At 50.6% G+C, this 16,029-nt stretch overlaps 21 non-coding genes across 21 annotated transcripts; 10 read left to right on the top strand and 11 right to left on the bottom strand.

Moving 5' to 3' along the window:
* Positions 1-643: 643 nt before the first annotated feature.
* Positions 644-716, bottom strand: TRNAR-CCU (transfer RNA arginine (anticodon CCU)). The gene has a single exon. It is a non-coding gene; the product is annotated as a tRNA-Arg (tRNA).
* A 1,367-nt stretch (positions 717-2,083) lies between these two features.
* TRNAR-CCU (transfer RNA arginine (anticodon CCU)) lies at positions 2,084-2,156 on the bottom strand. Its single transcript has one exon. It is a non-coding gene; the product is annotated as a tRNA-Arg (tRNA).
* Positions 2,157-2,850: 694 nt separating this feature from the next.
* On the top strand, positions 2,851-2,923 carry TRNAA-AGC (transfer RNA alanine (anticodon AGC)). The gene has a single exon. It is a non-coding gene; the product is annotated as a tRNA-Ala (tRNA).
* A 600-nt stretch (positions 2,924-3,523) lies between these two features.
* Positions 3,524-3,596, bottom strand: TRNAR-CCU (transfer RNA arginine (anticodon CCU)). Its single transcript has one exon. It is a non-coding gene; the product is annotated as a tRNA-Arg (tRNA).
* Positions 3,597-4,290: 694 nt separating this feature from the next.
* On the top strand, positions 4,291-4,363 carry TRNAA-AGC (transfer RNA alanine (anticodon AGC)). Its single transcript has one exon. It is a non-coding gene; the product is annotated as a tRNA-Ala (tRNA).
* A 600-nt stretch (positions 4,364-4,963) lies between these two features.
* TRNAR-CCU (transfer RNA arginine (anticodon CCU)) lies at positions 4,964-5,036 on the bottom strand. Its single transcript has one exon. It is a non-coding gene; the product is annotated as a tRNA-Arg (tRNA).
* A 694-nt stretch (positions 5,037-5,730) lies between these two features.
* Positions 5,731-5,803, top strand: TRNAA-AGC (transfer RNA alanine (anticodon AGC)). Its single transcript has one exon. It is a non-coding gene; the product is annotated as a tRNA-Ala (tRNA).
* A 600-nt stretch (positions 5,804-6,403) lies between these two features.
* On the bottom strand, positions 6,404-6,476 carry TRNAR-CCU (transfer RNA arginine (anticodon CCU)). The gene has a single exon. It is a non-coding gene; the product is annotated as a tRNA-Arg (tRNA).
* Positions 6,477-7,170: 694 nt separating this feature from the next.
* Positions 7,171-7,243, top strand: TRNAA-AGC (transfer RNA alanine (anticodon AGC)). The gene has a single exon. It is a non-coding gene; the product is annotated as a tRNA-Ala (tRNA).
* A 600-nt stretch (positions 7,244-7,843) lies between these two features.
* TRNAM-CAU (transfer RNA methionine (anticodon CAU)) lies at positions 7,844-7,916 on the bottom strand. The gene has a single exon. It is a non-coding gene; the product is annotated as a tRNA-Met (tRNA).
* Positions 7,917-8,610: 694 nt separating this feature from the next.
* On the top strand, positions 8,611-8,683 carry TRNAA-AGC (transfer RNA alanine (anticodon AGC)). Its single transcript has one exon. It is a non-coding gene; the product is annotated as a tRNA-Ala (tRNA).
* Positions 8,684-9,283: 600 nt separating this feature from the next.
* TRNAR-CCU (transfer RNA arginine (anticodon CCU)) lies at positions 9,284-9,356 on the bottom strand. Its single transcript has one exon. It is a non-coding gene; the product is annotated as a tRNA-Arg (tRNA).
* Positions 9,357-10,050: 694 nt separating this feature from the next.
* TRNAA-AGC (transfer RNA alanine (anticodon AGC)) lies at positions 10,051-10,123 on the top strand. The gene has a single exon. It is a non-coding gene; the product is annotated as a tRNA-Ala (tRNA).
* Positions 10,124-10,723: 600 nt separating this feature from the next.
* TRNAR-CCU (transfer RNA arginine (anticodon CCU)) lies at positions 10,724-10,796 on the bottom strand. Its single transcript has one exon. It is a non-coding gene; the product is annotated as a tRNA-Arg (tRNA).
* A 694-nt stretch (positions 10,797-11,490) lies between these two features.
* On the top strand, positions 11,491-11,563 carry TRNAA-AGC (transfer RNA alanine (anticodon AGC)). Its single transcript has one exon. It is a non-coding gene; the product is annotated as a tRNA-Ala (tRNA).
* Positions 11,564-12,163: 600 nt separating this feature from the next.
* On the bottom strand, positions 12,164-12,236 carry TRNAR-CCU (transfer RNA arginine (anticodon CCU)). Its single transcript has one exon. It is a non-coding gene; the product is annotated as a tRNA-Arg (tRNA).
* Positions 12,237-12,930: 694 nt separating this feature from the next.
* TRNAA-AGC (transfer RNA alanine (anticodon AGC)) lies at positions 12,931-13,003 on the top strand. The gene has a single exon. It is a non-coding gene; the product is annotated as a tRNA-Ala (tRNA).
* A 600-nt stretch (positions 13,004-13,603) lies between these two features.
* TRNAR-CCU (transfer RNA arginine (anticodon CCU)) lies at positions 13,604-13,676 on the bottom strand. The gene has a single exon. It is a non-coding gene; the product is annotated as a tRNA-Arg (tRNA).
* Positions 13,677-14,370: 694 nt separating this feature from the next.
* Positions 14,371-14,443, top strand: TRNAA-AGC (transfer RNA alanine (anticodon AGC)). The gene has a single exon. It is a non-coding gene; the product is annotated as a tRNA-Ala (tRNA).
* A 600-nt stretch (positions 14,444-15,043) lies between these two features.
* TRNAR-CCU (transfer RNA arginine (anticodon CCU)) lies at positions 15,044-15,116 on the bottom strand. The gene has a single exon. It is a non-coding gene; the product is annotated as a tRNA-Arg (tRNA).
* A 694-nt stretch (positions 15,117-15,810) lies between these two features.
* On the top strand, positions 15,811-15,883 carry TRNAA-AGC (transfer RNA alanine (anticodon AGC)). The gene has a single exon. It is a non-coding gene; the product is annotated as a tRNA-Ala (tRNA).
* The last annotated feature ends 146 nt before the right edge of the window (positions 15,884-16,029 follow it).

Genomic DNA, 16,029 nt, shown 5'->3' with positions numbered 1-16,029 from the left:
TGCACAGCTCCCAACAGACCCCATCGTCGCACGTCCTCCCATGCACAATAAAACCACCAAAAAACATGTGCCTGCTCTTTAAGGAAACGTCCTGTGCAGTGCACTGAAAGTGCAAGTTTCAACTTCTTCCAAGACTTTTATTTCAAAACAAAACCGTTCCAGAACGGTTTCTTTTTAAAATAAAAGTATAGGAGCTGTAAAACTTAATTAAAAGAAGTAGAGGAGCACCGCTCCCGACCGCTCCCGCCCACTTCGACCACTGCTTTGATGCCACCCAGGGCTGTTAACCTTTTATTTCATTTCAATACGATGCTTCGAATAATTGGTTCAAAGTGCGCAGCCTTTGCTCTTTTATTTCGTTTTCATCGGAGCAGGTCGGAGCTGGCAGAAGAGTGAGCCCTGTCTGCAGGAGCTCTGATTCCAGAAAGCATATTTTCCCTGTCTTTCTTACCACTCATCTGTGTCTCTTCGCTGACATGAGGGGTTGCTACACTCTGCAGTCTCCCGGCATTTAAAGTCTGCTACCAGCAGAGCACGTTCTGGACTTCACAGCGCCCAGCAAAGTACTAGCCTGCGCCCACCCCCTACTACCGCAAAAACCTTTTGCATGCTTTGGCAGAAGTGTGAACAAAATGCCACGAACCACCCCAGATGGGACTCGAACCCACAATCCCTGGCTTAGGAGGCCAGTGCCTTATCCATTAGGCCACTGGGGCCACTCGACAGAGAAGGGGAAAGTTCTTTCTTTTCCTCTTCTCTCACTGGAGTCACGGGTACTGGCCCACTGAAAAGGGCAAGTTGGCTCACGTCCAAAGCTGCAGTGTCCCAGCACACGCGGGCAAAAGGCACCTGCTTGCACTCGGCTGGACACTTCCGCTTTATGGGACACACGATGGAAAGTGGACTCAATTCCCAGACCTAACTCTTACCTGTTTGGTATTCTGACGCTCGATTGTAAAATATGGCCAGCTGGTAAAAATGACAAAGGGCACTCCAGCGCTGGTCCTTTGGCTGCAGGCGGCGTGTCAGCGGCCTAAAACAGCAAGAAATAGCGAGAGAAATAAAGTGAGAAGCAAGCACCTTTTCAATTGGGCTCTCGGGTCTATGGGACTGGCGTGCAGCCTCTTGATCACAAGCGCAGGTCCAGCGTGAAAGGGCGTGGGAGTGGAGTCACTCTGCTATTAATACCTGGTTGGCCAATCCTCGTTGCAATGGATGGCCATCTGCAGCTTTACTTGTAGCTCCACTGAAGGTATTTTGTTTTGGGCAAAGGGGTGAGATTGTGATTTCCCCTGCCGCAGATGAAGAGAAAGGGCTTTATGCACTACAGGTCCCTGGACAGCCAAGCAAGTGTGAGCCGGAGACTGTGCTTCAGCTCTGAAGCAGTGTATCGAGAGCCTTCGAGGAGGAGGGGAATTAGCTCAGATGGTAGAGCGCTCGCTTAGCATGCGAGAGGTAGCGGGATGGATGCCCGCATTCTCCAGCAAGACGCTTTTTCTTCATTTTCACTATTTTATTCAAAACTCGCCAATCGTCGCAAATAAAGTCATGTGCTCGCTTCTGTTTTTTTTACTATCATCCTAAAAGTCTTCCGTCCACTTTCTGCTATCCCAAAGAGTCACCCGCGCGAGGGCCGGCAACAGGCGTGATACTGTGCAACAGGCGCATTGCATGGCATTGGTGACATATTCAGGAAATTCCACTTTGATGCCACCCAGGGCTGTTAACCTTTTATTTCATTTCAATACGATGCTTCGAATAATTGGTTCAAAGTGCGCAGCCTTTGCTCTTTTATTTCGTTTTCATCGGAGCAGGTCGGAGCTGGCAGAAGAGTGAGCCCTGTCTGCAGGAGCTCTGATTCCAGAAAGCATATTTTCCCTGTCTTTCTTACCACTCATCTGTGTCTCTTCACTGACATGAGGGGTTGCTACACTCTGCAGTCTCCCGGCATTTAAAGTCTGCTACCAGCAGAGCACGTTCTGGACTTCACAGCGCCCAGCAAAGTACTAGCCTGCGCCCACCCCCTACTACCGCAAAAACCTTTTGCATGCTTTGGCAGAAGTGTGAACAAAATGCCACGAACCACCCCAGATGGGACTCGAACCCACAATCCCTGGCTTAGGAGGCCAGTGCCTTATCCATTAGGCCACTGGGGCCACTCGACAGAGAAGGGGAAAGTTCTTTCTTTTCCTCTTCTCTCACTGGAGTCACGGGTACTGGCCCACTGAAAAGGGCAAGTTGGCTCACGTCCAAAGCTGCAGTGTCCCAGCACACGCGGGCAAAAGGCACCTGCTTGCACTCGGCTGGACACTTCCGCTTTATGGGACACACGATGGAAAGTGGACTCAATTCCCAGACCTAACTCTTACCTGTTTGGTATTCTGACGCTCGATTGTAAAATATGGCCAGCTGGTAAAAATGACAAAGGGCGCTCCAGCGCTGGTCCTTTGGCTGCAGGCGGCGTGTCAGCGGCCTAAAACAGCAAGAAATAGCGAGAGAAATAAAGTGAGAAGCAAGCACCTTTTCAATTGGGCTCTCGGGTCTATGGGACTGGCGTGCAGCCTCTTGATCACAAGCGCAGGTCCAGCGTGAAAGGGCGTGGCAGTGGAGTCACTCTGCTATTAATACCTGGTTGGCCAATCCTCATTGCAATGGATGGCCATCTGCAGCTTTACTTGTAGCTCCACTGAAGGTATTTTGTTTTGGGCAAAGGGGTGAGATTGTGATTTCCTCTGCCGCAGATGAAGAGAAAGGGCTTTATGCACTACAGGTCCCTGGACAGCCAAGCAAGTGTGAGCCGGAGACTGTGCTTCAGCTCTGAAGCAGTGTATCGAGAGCCTTCGAGGAGGAGGGGAATTAGCTCAGATGGTAGAGCGCTCGCTTAGCATGCGAGAGGTAGCGGGATCGATGCCCGCATTCTCCAGCAAGACGCTTTTTCTTCATTTTCACTATTTTATTCAAAACTCGCCAATCGTCGCAAATAAAGTCATGTGCTCGCTTCTGTTTTTTTTACTATCATCCTAAAAGTCTTCCGTCCACTTTCTGCTATCCCAAAGAGTCACCCGCGCGAGGGCCGGCAACAGGCGTGATACTGTGCAACAGGCGCATTGCATGGCATTGGTGACATATTCAGGAAATTCCACTTTGATGCCACCCAGGGCTGTTAACCTTTTATTTCATTTCAATACGATGCTTCGAATAATTGGTTCAAAGTGCGCAGCCTTTGCTCTTTTATTTCGTTTTCATCGGAGCAGGTCGGAGCTGGCAGAAGAGTGAGCCCTGTCTGCAGGAGCTCTGATTCCAGAAAGCATATTTTCCCTGTCTTTCTTACCACTCATCTGTGTCTCTTCGCTGACATGAGGGGTTGCTACACTCTGCAGTCTCCCGGCATTTAAAGTCTGCTACCAGCAGAGCACGTTCTGGACTTCACAGCGCCCAGCAAAGTACTAGCCTGCGCCCACCCCCTACTACCGCAAAAACCTTTTGCATGCTTTGGCAGAAGTGTGAACAAAATGCCACGAACCACCCCAGATGGGACTCGAACCCACAATCCCTGGCTTAGGAGGCCAGTGCCTTATCCATTAGGCCACTGGGGCCACTCGACAGAGAAGGGGAAAGTTCTTTCTTTTCCTCTTCTCTCACTGGAGTCAGGGGTACTGGCCCACTGAAAAGGGCAAGTTGGCTCACGTCCAAAGCTGCAGTGTCCCAGCACACGCGGGCAAAAGGCACCTGCTTGCACTCGGCTGGACACTTCCGCTTTATGGGACACACGATGGAAAGTGGACTCAATTCCCAGACCTAACTCTTACCTGTTTGGTATTCTGACGCTCGATTGTAAAATATGGCCAGCTGGTAAAAATGACAAAGGGCACTCCAGCGCTGGTCCTTTGGCTGCAGGCGGCGTGTCAGCGGCCTAAAACAGCAAGAAATAGCGAGAGAAATAAAGTGAGAAGCAAGCACCTTTTCAATTGGGCTCTCGGGTCTATGGGACTGGCGTGCAGCCTCTTGATCACAAGCGCAGGTCCAGCGTGAAAGGGCGTGGCAGTGGAGTCACTCTGCTATTAATACCTGGTTGGCCAATCCTCGTTGCAATGGATGGCCATCTGCAGCTTTACTTGTAGCTCCACTGAAGGTATTTTGTTTTGGGCAAAGGGGTGAGATTGTGATTTCCCCTGCCGCAGATGAAGAGAAAGGGCTTTATGCACTACAGGTCCCTGGACAGCCAAGCAAGTGTGAGCCGGAGACTGTGCTTCAGCTCTGAAGCAGTGTATCGAGAGCCTTCGAGGAGGAGGGGAATTAGCTCAGATGGTAGAGCGCTCGCTTAGCATGCGAGAGGTAGCGGGATCGATGCCCGCATTCTCCAGCAAGACGCTTTTACTTCATTTTCACTATTTTATTCAAAACTCGCCAATCGTCGCAAATAAAGTCATGTGCTCGCTTCTGTTTTTTTTACTATCATCCTAAAAGTCTTCCGTCCACTTTCTGCTATCCCAAAGAGTCATCCGCGCGAGGGCCGGCAACAGGCGTGATACTGTGCAACAGGCGCATTGCATGGCATTGGTGACATATTCAGGAAATTCCACTTTGATGCCACCCAGGGCTGTTAACCTTTTATTTCATTTCAATACGATGCTTCGAATAATTGGTTCAAAGTGCGCAGCCTTTGCTCTTTTATTTCGTTTTCATCGGAGCAGGTCGGAGCTGGCAGAAGAGTGAGCCCTGTCTGCAGGAGCTCTGATTCCAGAAAGCATATTTTCCCTGTCTTTCTTACCACTCATCTGTGTCTCTTCGCTGACATGAGGGGTTGCTACACTCTGCAGTCTCCCGGCATTTAAAGTCTGCTACCAGCAGAGCACGTTCTGGACTTCACAGCGCCCAGCAAAGTACTAGCCTGCGCCCACCCCCTACTACCGCAAAAACCTTTTGCATGCTTTGGCAGAAGTGTGAACAAAATGCCACGAACCACCCCAGATGGGACTCGAACCCACAATCCCTGGCTTAGGAGGCCAGTGCCTTATCCATTAGGCCACTGGGGCCACTCGACAGAGAAAGGGAAAGTTCTTTCTTTTCCTCTTCTCTCACTGGAGTCACGGGTACTGGCCCACTGAAAAGGGCAAGTTGGCTCACGTCCAAAGCTGCAGTGTCCCAGCACACGCGGGCAAAAGGCACCTGCTTGCACTCGGCTGGACACTTCCGCTTTATGGGACACACGATGGAAAGTGGACTCAATTCCCAGACCTAACTCTTACCTGTTTGGTATTCTGACGCTCGATTGTAAAATATGGCCAGCTGGTAAAAATGACAAAGGGCACTCCAGCGCTGGTCCTTTGGCTGCAGGCGGCGTGTCAGCGGCCTAAAACAGCAAGAAATAGCGAGAGAAATAAAGTGAGAAGCAAGCACCTTTTCAATTGGGCTCTCGGGTCTATGGGACTGGCGTGCAGCCTCTTGATCACAAGCGCAGGTCCAGCGTGAAAGGGCGTGGCAGTGGAGTCACTCTGCTATTAATACCTGGTTGGCCAATCCTCGTTGCAATGGATGGCCATCTGCAGCTTTACTTGTAGCTCCACTGAAGGTATTTTGTTTTGGGCAAAGGGGTGAGATTGTGATTTCCCCTGCCGCAGATGAAGAGAAAGGGCTTTATGCACTACAGGTCCCTGGACAGCCAAGCAAGTGTGAGCCGGAGACTGTGCTTCAGCTCTGAAGCAGTGTATCGAGAGCCTTCGAGGAGGAGGGGAATTAGCTCAGATGGTAGAGCGCTCGCTTAGCATGCGAGAGGTAGCGGGATCGATGCCCGCATTCTCCAGCAAGACGCTTTTACTTCATTTTCACTATTTTATTCAAAACTCGCCAATCGTCGCAAATAAAGTCATGTGCTCGCTTCTGTTTTTTTTACTATCATCCTAAAAGTCTTCCGTCCACTTTCTGCTATCCCAAAGAGTCATCCGCGCGAGGGCCGGCAACAGGCGTGATACTGTGCAACAGGCGCATTGCATGGCATTGGTGACATATTCAGGAAATTCCACTTTGATGCCACCCAGGGCTGTTAACCTTTTATTTCATTTCAATACGATGCTTCGAATAATTGGTTCAAAGTGCGCAGCCTTTGCTCTTTTATTTCGTTTTCATCGGAGCAGGTCGGAGCTGGCAGAAGAGTGAGCCCTGTCTGCAGGAGCTCTGATTCCAGAAAGCATATTTTCCCTGTCTTTCTTACCACTCATCTGTGTCTCTTCGCTGACATGAGGGGTTGCTACACTCTGCAGTCTCCCGGCATTTAAAGTCTGCTACCAGCAGAGCACGTTCTGGACTTCACAGCGCCCAGCAAAGTACTAGCCTGCGCCCACCCCCTACTACCGCAAAAACCTTTTGCATGCTTTGGCAGAAGTGTGAACAAAATGCCACGAACCACCCCAGATGGGACTCGAACCCACAATCCCTGGCTTAGGAGGCCAGTGCCTTATCCATTAGGCCACTGGGGCCACTCGACAGAGAAAGGGAAAGTTCTTTCTTTTCCTCTTCTCTCACTGGAGTCACGGGTACTGGCCCACTGAAAAGGGCAAGTTGGCTCACGTCCAAAGCTGCAGTGTCCCAGCACACGCGGGCAAAAGGCACCTGCTTGCACTCGGCTGGACACTTCCGCTTTATGGGACACACGATGGAAAGTGGACTCAATTCCCAGACCTAACTCTTACCTGTTTGGTATTCTGACGCTCGATTGTAAAATATGGCCAGCTGGTAAAAATGACAAAGGGCGCTCCAGCGCTGGTCCTTTGGCTGCAGGCGGCGTGTCAGCGGCCTAAAACAGCAAGAAATAGCGAGAGAAATAAAGTGAGAAGCAAGCACCTTTTCAATTGGGCTCTCGGGTCTATGGGACTGGCGTGCAGCCTCTTGATCACAAGCGCAGGTCCAGCGTGAAAGGGCGTGGCAGTGGAGTCACTCTGCTATTAATACCTGGTTGGCCAATCCTCATTGCAATGGATGGCCATCTGCAGCTTTACTTGTAGCTCCACTGAAGGTATTTTGTTTTGGGCAAAGGGGTGAGATTGTGATTTCCTCTGCCGCAGATGAAGAGAAAGGGCTTTATGCACTACAGGTCCCTGGACAGCCAAGCAAGTGTGAGCCGGAGACTGTGCTTCAGCTCTGAAGCAGTGTATCGAGAGCCTTCGAGGAGGAGGGGAATTAGCTCAGATGGTAGAGCGCTCGCTTAGCATGCGAGAGGTAGCGGGATCGATGCCCGCATTCTCCAGCAAGACGCTTTTACTTCATTTTCACTATTTTATTCAAAACTCGCCAATCGTCGCAAATAAAGTCATGTGCTCGCTTCTGTTTTTTTTACTATCATCCTAAAAGTCTTCCGTCCACTTTCTGCTATCCCAAAGAGTCACCCGCGCGAGGGCCGGCAACAGGCGTGATACTGTGCAACAGGCGCATTGCATGGCATTGGTGACATATTCAGGAAATTCCACTTTGATGCCACCCAGGGCTGTTAACCTTTTATTTCATTTCAATACGATGCTTCGAATAATTGGTTCAAAGTGCGCAGCCTTTGCTCTTTTATTTCGTTTTCATCGGAGCAGGTCGGAGCTGGCAGAAGAGTGAGCCCTGTCTGCAGGAGCTCTGATTCCAGAAAGCATATTTTCCCTGTCTTTCTTACCACTCATCTGTGTCTCTTCGCTGACATGAGGGGTTGCTACACTCTGCAGTCTCCCGGCATTTAAAGTCTGCTACCAGCAGAGCACGTTCTGGACTTCACAGCGCCCAGCAAAGTACTAGCCTGCGCCCACCCCCTACTACCGCAAAAACCTTTTGCATGCTTTGGCAGAAGTGTGAACAAAATGCCACGAACCACCCCAGATGGGGCTCGAACCCACAATCCCTGGCTTATGAGGCCAGTGCCTTATCCATTAGGCCACTGGAGCCACTCGACAGAGAAGGGGAAAGTTCTTTCTTTTCCTCTTCTCTCACTGGAGTCACGGGTACTGGCCCACTGAAAAGGGCAAGTTGGCTCACGTCCAAAGCTGCAGTGTCCCAGCACACGCGGGCAAAAGGCACCTGCTTGCACTCGGCTGGACACTTCCGCTTTATGGGACACACGATGGAAAGTGGACTCAATTCCCAGACCTAACTCTTACCTGTTTGGTATTCTGACGCTCGATTGTAAAATATGGCCAGCTGGTAAAAATGACAAAGGGCGCTCCAGCGCTGGTCCTTTGGCTGCAGGCGGCGTGTCAGCGGCCTAAAACAGCAAGAAATAGCGAGAGAAATAAAGTGAGAAGCAAGCACCTTTTCAATTGGGCTCTCGGGTCTATGGGACTGGCGTGCAGCCTCTTGATCACAAGCGCAGGTCCAGCGTGAAAGGGCGTGGCAGTGGAGTCACTCTGCTATTAATACCTGGTTGGCCAATCCTCATTGCAATGGATGGCCATCTGCAGCTTTACTTGTAGCTCCACTGAAGGTATTTTGTTTTGGGCAAAGGGGTGAGATTGTGATTTCCTCTGCGGCAGATGAAGAGAAAGGGCTTTATGCACTACAGGTCCCTGGACAGCCAAGCAAGTGTGAGCCGGAGACTGTGCTTCAGCTCTGAAGCAGTGTATCGAGAGCCTTCGAGGAGGAGGGGAATTAGCTCAGATGGTAGAGCGCTCGCTTAGCATGCGAGAGGTAGCGGGATCGATGCCCGCATTCTCCAGCAAGACGCTTTTACTTCATTTTCACTATTTTATTCAAAACTCGCCAATCGTCGCAAATAAAGTCATGTGCTCGCTTCTGTTTTTTTTACTATCATCCTAAAAGTCTTCCGTCCACTTTCTGCTATCCCAAAGAGTCATCCGCGCGAGGGCCGGCAACAGGCGTGATACTGTGCAACAGGCGCATTGCATGGCATTGGTGACATATTCAGGAAATTCCACTTTGATGCCACCCAGGGCTGTTAACCTTTTATTTCATTTCAATACGATGCTTCGAATAATTGGTTCAAAGTGCGCAGCCTTTGCTCTTTTATTTCGTTTTCATCGGAGCAGGTCGGAGCTGGCAGAAGAGTGAGCCCTGTCTGCAGGAGCTCTGATTCCAGAAAGCATATTTTCCCTGTCTTTCTTACCACTCATCTGTGTCTCTTCGCTGACATGAGGGGTTGCTACACTCTGCAGTCTCCCGGCATTTAAAGTCTGCTACCAGCAGAGCACGTTCTGGACTTCACAGCGCCCAGCAAAGTACTAGCCTGCGCCCACCCCCTACTACCGCAAAAACCTTTTGCATGCTTTGGCAGAAGTGTGAACAAAATGCCACGAACCACCCCAGATGGGACTCGAACCCACAATCCCTGGCTTAGGAGGCCAGTGCCTTATCCATTAGGCCACTGGGGCCACTCGACAGAGAAGGGGAAAGTTCTTTCTTTTCCTCTTCTCTCACTGGAGTCACGGGTACTGGCCCACTGAAAAGGGCAAGTTGGCTCACGTCCAAAGCTGCAGTGTCCCAGCACACGCGGGCAAAAGGCACCTGCTTGCACTCGGCTGGACACTTCCGCTTTATGGGACACACGATGGAAAGTGGACTCAATTCCCAGACCTAACTCTTACCTGTTTGGTATTCTGACGCTCGATTGTAAAATATGGCCAGCTGGTAAAAATGACAAAGGGCACTCCAGCGCTGGTCCTTTGGCTGCAGGCGGCGTGTCAGCGGCCTAAAACAGCAAGAAATAGCGAGAGAAATAAAGTGAGAAGCAAGCACCTTTTCAATTGGGCTCTCGGGTCTATGGGACTGGCGTGCAGCCTCTTGATCACAAGCGCAGGTCCAGCGTGAAAGGGCGTGGGAGTGGAGTCACTCTGCTATTAATACCTGGTTGGCCAATCCTCGTTGCAATGGATGGCCATCTGCAGCTTTACTTGTAGCTCCACTGAAGGTATTTTGTTTTGGGCAAAGGGGTGAGATTGTGATTTCCCCTGCCGCAGATGAAGAGAAAGGGCTTTATGCACTACAGGTCCCTGGACAGCCAAGCAAGTGTGAGCCGGAGACTGTGCTTCAGCTCTGAAGCAGTGTATCGAGAGCCTTCGAGGAGGAGGGGAATTAGCTCAGATGGTAGAGCGCTCGCTTAGCATGCGAGAGGTAGCGGGATCGATGCCCGCATTCTCCAGCAAGACGCTTTTTCTTCATTTTCACTATTTTATTCAAAACTCGCCAATCGTCGCAAATAAAGTCATGTGCTCGCTTCTGTTTTTTTTACTATCATCCTAAAAGTCTTCCGTCCACTTTCTGCTATCCCAAAGAGTCACCCGCGCGAGGGCCGGCAACAGGCGTGATACTGTGCAACAGGCGCATTGCATGGCATTGGTGACATATTCAGGAAATTCCACTTTGATGCCACCCAGGGCTGTTAACCTTTTATTTCATTTCAATACGATGCTTCGAATAATTGGTTCAAAGTGCGCAGCCTTTGCTCTTTTATTTCGTTTTCATCGGAGCAGGTCGGAGCTGGCAGAAGAGTGAGCCCTGTCTGCAGGAGCTCTGATTCCAGAAAGCATATTTTCCCTGTCTTTCTTACCACTCATCTGTGTCTCTTCACTGACATGAGGGGTTGCTACACTCTGCAGTCTCCCGGCATTTAAAGTCTGCTACCAGCAGAGCACGTTCTGGACTTCACAGCGCCCAGCAAAGTACTAGCCTGCGCCCACCCCCTACTACCGCAAAAACCTTTTGCATGCTTTGGCAGAAGTGTGAACAAAATGCCACGAACCACCCCAGATGGGACTCGAACCCACAATCCCTGGCTTAGGAGGCCAGTGCCTTATCCATTAGGCCACTGGGGCCACTCGACAGAGAAGGGGAAAGTTCTTTCTTTTCCTCTTCTCTCACTGGAGTCACGGGTACTGGCCCACTGAAAAGGGCAAGTTGGCTCACGTCCAAAGCTGCAGTGTCCCAGCACACGCGGGCAAAAGGCACCTGCTTGCACTCGGCTGGACACTTCCGCTTTATGGGACACACGATGGAAAGTGGACTCAATTCCCAGACCTAACTCTTACCTGTTTGGTATTCTGACGCTCGATTGTAAAATATGGCCAGCTGGTAAAAATGACAAAGGGCACTCCAGCGCTGGTCCTTTGGCTGCAGGCGGCGTGTCAGCGGCCTAAAACAGCAAGAAATAGCGAGAGAAATAAAGAGAGAAATAAGCACCTTTTCAATTGGGCTCTCGGGTCTATGGGACTGGCGTGCAGCCTCTTGATCACAAGCGCAGGTCCAGCGTGAAAGGGCGTGGCAGTGGAGTCACTCTGCTATTAATACCTGGTTGGCCAATCCTCGTTGCAATGGATGGCCATCTGCAGCTTTACTTGTAGCTCCACTGAAGGTATTTTGTTTTGGGCAAAGGGGTGAGATTGTGATTTCCCCTGCCGCAGATGAAGAGAAAGGGCTTTATGCACTACAGGTCCCTGGACAGCCAAGCAAGTGTGAGCCGGAGACTGTGCTTCAGCTCTGAAGCAGTGTATCGAGAGCCTTCGAGGAGGAGGGGAATTAGCTCAGATGGTAGAGCGCTCGCTTAGCATGCGAGAGGTAGCGGGATCGATGCCCGCATTCTCCAGCAAGACGCTTTTTCTTCATTTTCACTATTTTATTCAAAACTCGCCAATCGTCGCAAATAAAGTCATGTGCTCGCTTCTGTTTTTTTTACTATCATCCTAAAAGTCTTCCGTCCACTTTCTGCTATCCCAAAGAGTCACCCGCGCGAGGGCCGGCAACAGGCGTGATACTGTGCAACAGGCGCATTGCATGGCATTGGTGACATATTCAGGAAATTCCACTTTGATGCCACCCAGGGCTGTTAACCTTTTATTTCATTTCAATACGATGCTTCGAATAATTGGTTCAAAGTGCGCAGCCTTTGCTCTTTTATTTCGTTTTCATCGGAGCAGGTCGGAGCTGGCAGAAGAGTGAGCCCTGTCTGCAGGAGCTCTGATTCCAGAAAGCATATTTTCCCTGTCTTTCTTACCACTCATCTGTGTCTCTTCGCTGACATGAGGGGTTGCTACACTCTGCAGTCTCCCGGCATTTAAAGTCTGCTACCAGCAGAGCACGTTCTGGACTTCACAGCGCCCAGCAAAGTACTAGCCTGCGCCCACCCCCTACTACCGCAAAAACCTTTTGCATGCTTTGGCAGAAGTGTGAACAAAATGCCACGAACCACCCCAGATGGGACTCGAACCCACAATCCCTGGCTTAGGAGGCCAGTGCCTTATCCATTAGGCCACTGGGGCCACTCGACAGAGAAGGGGAAAGTTCTTTCTTTTCCTCTTCTCTCACTGGAGTCAGGGGTACTGGCCCACTGAAAAGGGCAAGTTGGCTCACGTCCAAAGCTGCAGTGTCCCAGCACACGCGGGCAAAAGGCACCTGCTTGCACTCGGCTGGACACTTCCGCTTTATGGGACACACGATGGAAAGTGGACTCAATTCCCAGACCTAACTCTTACCTGTTTGGTATTCTGACGCTCGATTGTAAAATATGGCCAGCTGGTAAAAATGACAAAGGGCACTCCAGCGCTGGTCCTTTGGCTGCAGGCGGCGTGTCAGCGGCCTAAAACAGCAAGAAATAGCGAGAGAAATAAAGTGAGAAGCAAGCACCTTTTCAATTGGGCTCTCGGGTCTATGGGACTGGCGTGCAGCCTCTTGATCACAAGCGCAGGTCCAGCGTGAAAGGGCGTGGCAGTGGAGTCACTCTGCTATTAATACCTGGTTGGCCAATCCTCGTTGCAATGGATGGCCATCTGCAGCTTTACTTGTAGCTCCACTGAAGGTATTTTGTTTTGGGCAAAGGGGTGAGATTGTGATTTCCCCTGCCGCAGATGAAGAGAAAGGGCTTTATGCACTACAGGTCCCTGGACAGCCAAGCAAGTGTGAGCCGGAGACTGTGCTTCAGCTCTGAAGCAGTGTATCGAGAGCCTTCGAGGAGGAGGGGAATTAGCTCAGATGGTAGAGCGCTCGCTTAGCATGCGAGAGGTAGCGGGATCGATGCCCGCATTCTCCAGCAAGACGCTTTTACTTCATTTTCACTATTTTATTCAAAACTCGCCAATCGTCGCAAATAAAGTCATGTGCTCGCTTCTGTTTTTTTTACTATCATCCTAAAAGTCTTCCGTCCACTTTCTGCTATCCCAAAGAGTCATCCGCGCGAGGGCCGGCAACAGGCGTGATACTGTGCAACAGGCGCATTGCATGGCATTGGTGACATATTCAGGAAATTCCACTTTGATGCCACCCAGGGCTGTTAACCTTTTATTTCATTTCAATACGATGCTTCGAATAATTGGTTCAAAGTGCGCAGCCTTTGCTCTTTTATTTCGTTTTCATCGGAGCAGGTCGGAGCTGGCAGAAGAGTGAGCCCTGTCTGCAGGAGCTCTGATTCCAGAAAGCATATTTTCCCTGTCTTTCTTACCACTCATCTGTGTCTCTTCGCTGACATGAGGGGTTGCTACACTCTGCAGTCTCCCGGCATTTAAAGTCTGCTACCAGCAGAGCACGTTCTGGACTTCACAGCGCCCAGCAAAGTACTAGCCTGCGCCCACCCCCTACTACCGCAAAAACCTTTTGCATGCTTTGGCAGAAGTGTGAACAAAATGCCACGAACCACCCCAGATGGGACTCGAACCCACAATCCCTGGCTTAGGAGGCCAGTGCCTTATCCATTAGGCCACTGGGGCCACTCGACAGAGAAAGGGAAAGTTCTTTCTTTTCCTCTTCTCTCACTGGAGTCACGGGTACTGGCCCACTGAAAAGGGCAAGTTGGCTCACGTCCAAAGCTGCAGTGTCCCAGCACACGCGGGCAAAAGGCACCTGCTTGCACTCGGCTGGACACTTCCGCTTTATGGGACACACGATGGAAAGTGGACTCAATTCCCAGACCTAACTCTTACCTGTTTGGTATTCTGACGCTCGATTGTAAAATATGGCCAGCTGGTAAAAATGACAAAGGGCGCTCCAGCGCTGGTCCTTTGGCTGCAGGCGGCGTGTCAGCGGCCTAAAACAGCAAGAAATAGCGAGAGAAATAAAGTGAGAAGCAAGCACCTTTTCAATTGGGCTCTCGGGTCTATGGGACTGGCGTGCAGCCTCTTGATCACAAGCGCAGGTCCAGCGTGAAAGGGCGTGGCAGTGGAGTCACTCTGCTATTAATACCTGGTTGGCCAATCCTCATTGCAATGGATGGCCATCTGCAGCTTTACTTGTAGCTCCACTGAAGGTATTTTGTTTTGGGCAAAGGGGTGAGATTGTGATTTCCTCTGCCGCAGATGAAGAGAAAGGGCTTTATGCACTACAGGTCCCTGGACAGCCAAGCAAGTGTGAGCCGGAGACTGTGCTTCAGCTCTGAAGCAGTGTATCGAGAGCCTTCGAGGAGGAGGGGAATTAGCTCAGATGGTAGAGCGCTCGCTTAGCATGCGAGAGGTAGCGGGATCGATGCCCGCATTCTCCAGCAAGACGCTTTTACTTCATTTTCACTATTTTATTCAAAACTCGCCAATCGTCGCAAATAAAGTCATGTGCTCGCTTCTGTTTTTTTTACTATCATCCTAAAAGTCTTCCGTCCACTTTCTGCTATCCCAAAGAGTCACCCGCGCGAGGGCCGGCAACAGGCGTGATACTGTGCAACAGGCGCATTGCATGGCATTGGTGACATATTCAGGAAATTCCACTTTGATGCCACCCAGGGCTGTTAACCTTTTATTTCATTTCAATACGATGCTTCGAATAATTGGTTCAAAGTGCGCAGCCTTTGCTCTTTTATTTCGTTTTCATCGGAGCAGGTCGGAGCTGGCAGAAGAGTGAGCCCTGTCTGCAGGAGCTCTGATTCCAGAAAGCATATTTTCCCTGTCTTTCTTACCACTCATCTGTGTCTCTTCGCTGACATGAGGGGTTGCTACACTCTGCAGTCTCCCGGCATTTAAAGTCTGCTACCAGCAGAGCACGTTCTGGACTTCACAGCGCCCAGCAAAGTACTAGCCTGCGCCCACCCCCTACTACCGCAAAAACCTTTTGCATGCTTTGGCAGAAGTGTGAACAAAATGCCACGAACCACCCCAGATGGGGCTCGAACCCACAATCCCTGGCTTAGGAGGCCAGTGCCTTATCCATTAGGCCACTGGAGCCACTCGACAGAGAAGGGGAAAGTTCTTTCTTTTCCTCTTCTCTCACTGGAGTCACGGGTACTGGCCCACTGAAAAGGGCAAGTTGGCTCACGTCCAAAGCTGCAGTGTCCCAGCACACGCGGGCAAAAGGCACCTGCTTGCACTCGGCTGGACACTTCCGCTTTATGGGACACACGATGGAAAGTGGACTCAATTCCCAGACCTAACTCTTACCTGTTTGGTATTCTGACGCTCGATTGTAAAATATGGCCAGCTGGTAAAAATGACAAAGGGCGCTCCAGCGCTGGTCCTTTGGCTGCAGGCGGCGTGTCAGCGGCCTAAAACAGCAAGAAATAGCGAGAGAAATAAAGTGAGAAGCAAGCACCTTTTCAATTGGGCTCTCGGGTCTATGGGACTGGCGTGCAGCCTCTTGATCACAAGCGCAGGTCCAGCGTGAAAGGGCGTGGCAGTGGAGTCACTCTGCTATTAATACCTGGTTGGCCAATCCTCATTGCAATGGATGGCCATCTGCAGCTTTACTTGTAGCTCCACTGAAGGTATTTTGTTTTGGGCAAAGGGGTGAGATTGTGATTTCCTCTGCGGCAGATGAAGAGAAAGGGCTTTATGCACTACAGGTCCCTGGACAGCCAAGCAAGTGTGAGCCGGAGACTGTGCTTCAGCTCTGAAGCAGTGTATCGAGAGCCTTCGAGGAGGAGGGGAATTAGCTCAGATGGTAGAGCGCTCGCTTAGCATGCGAGAGGTAGCGGGATCGATGCCCGCATTCTCCAGCAAGACGCTTTTACTTCATTTTCACTATTTTATTCAAAACTCGCCAATCGTCGCAAATAAAGTCATGTGCTCGCTTCTGTTTTTTTTACTATCATCCTAAAAGTCTTCCGTCCACTTTCTGCTATCCCAAAGAGTCATCCGCGCG

Source organism: Ambystoma mexicanum, chromosome 5q (assembly GCF_040938575.1).
Source record: "Ambystoma mexicanum isolate Mex_15411 chromosome 5q, UKY_AmexF1_1, whole genome shotgun sequence".
Classification (NCBI taxonomy): Eukaryota; Metazoa; Chordata; class Amphibia; order Caudata; family Ambystomatidae; genus Ambystoma; species Ambystoma mexicanum.
Note: the sequence above shows the minus strand (reverse complement) of the source record. Positions and strands in the feature narration are given on the sequence as shown.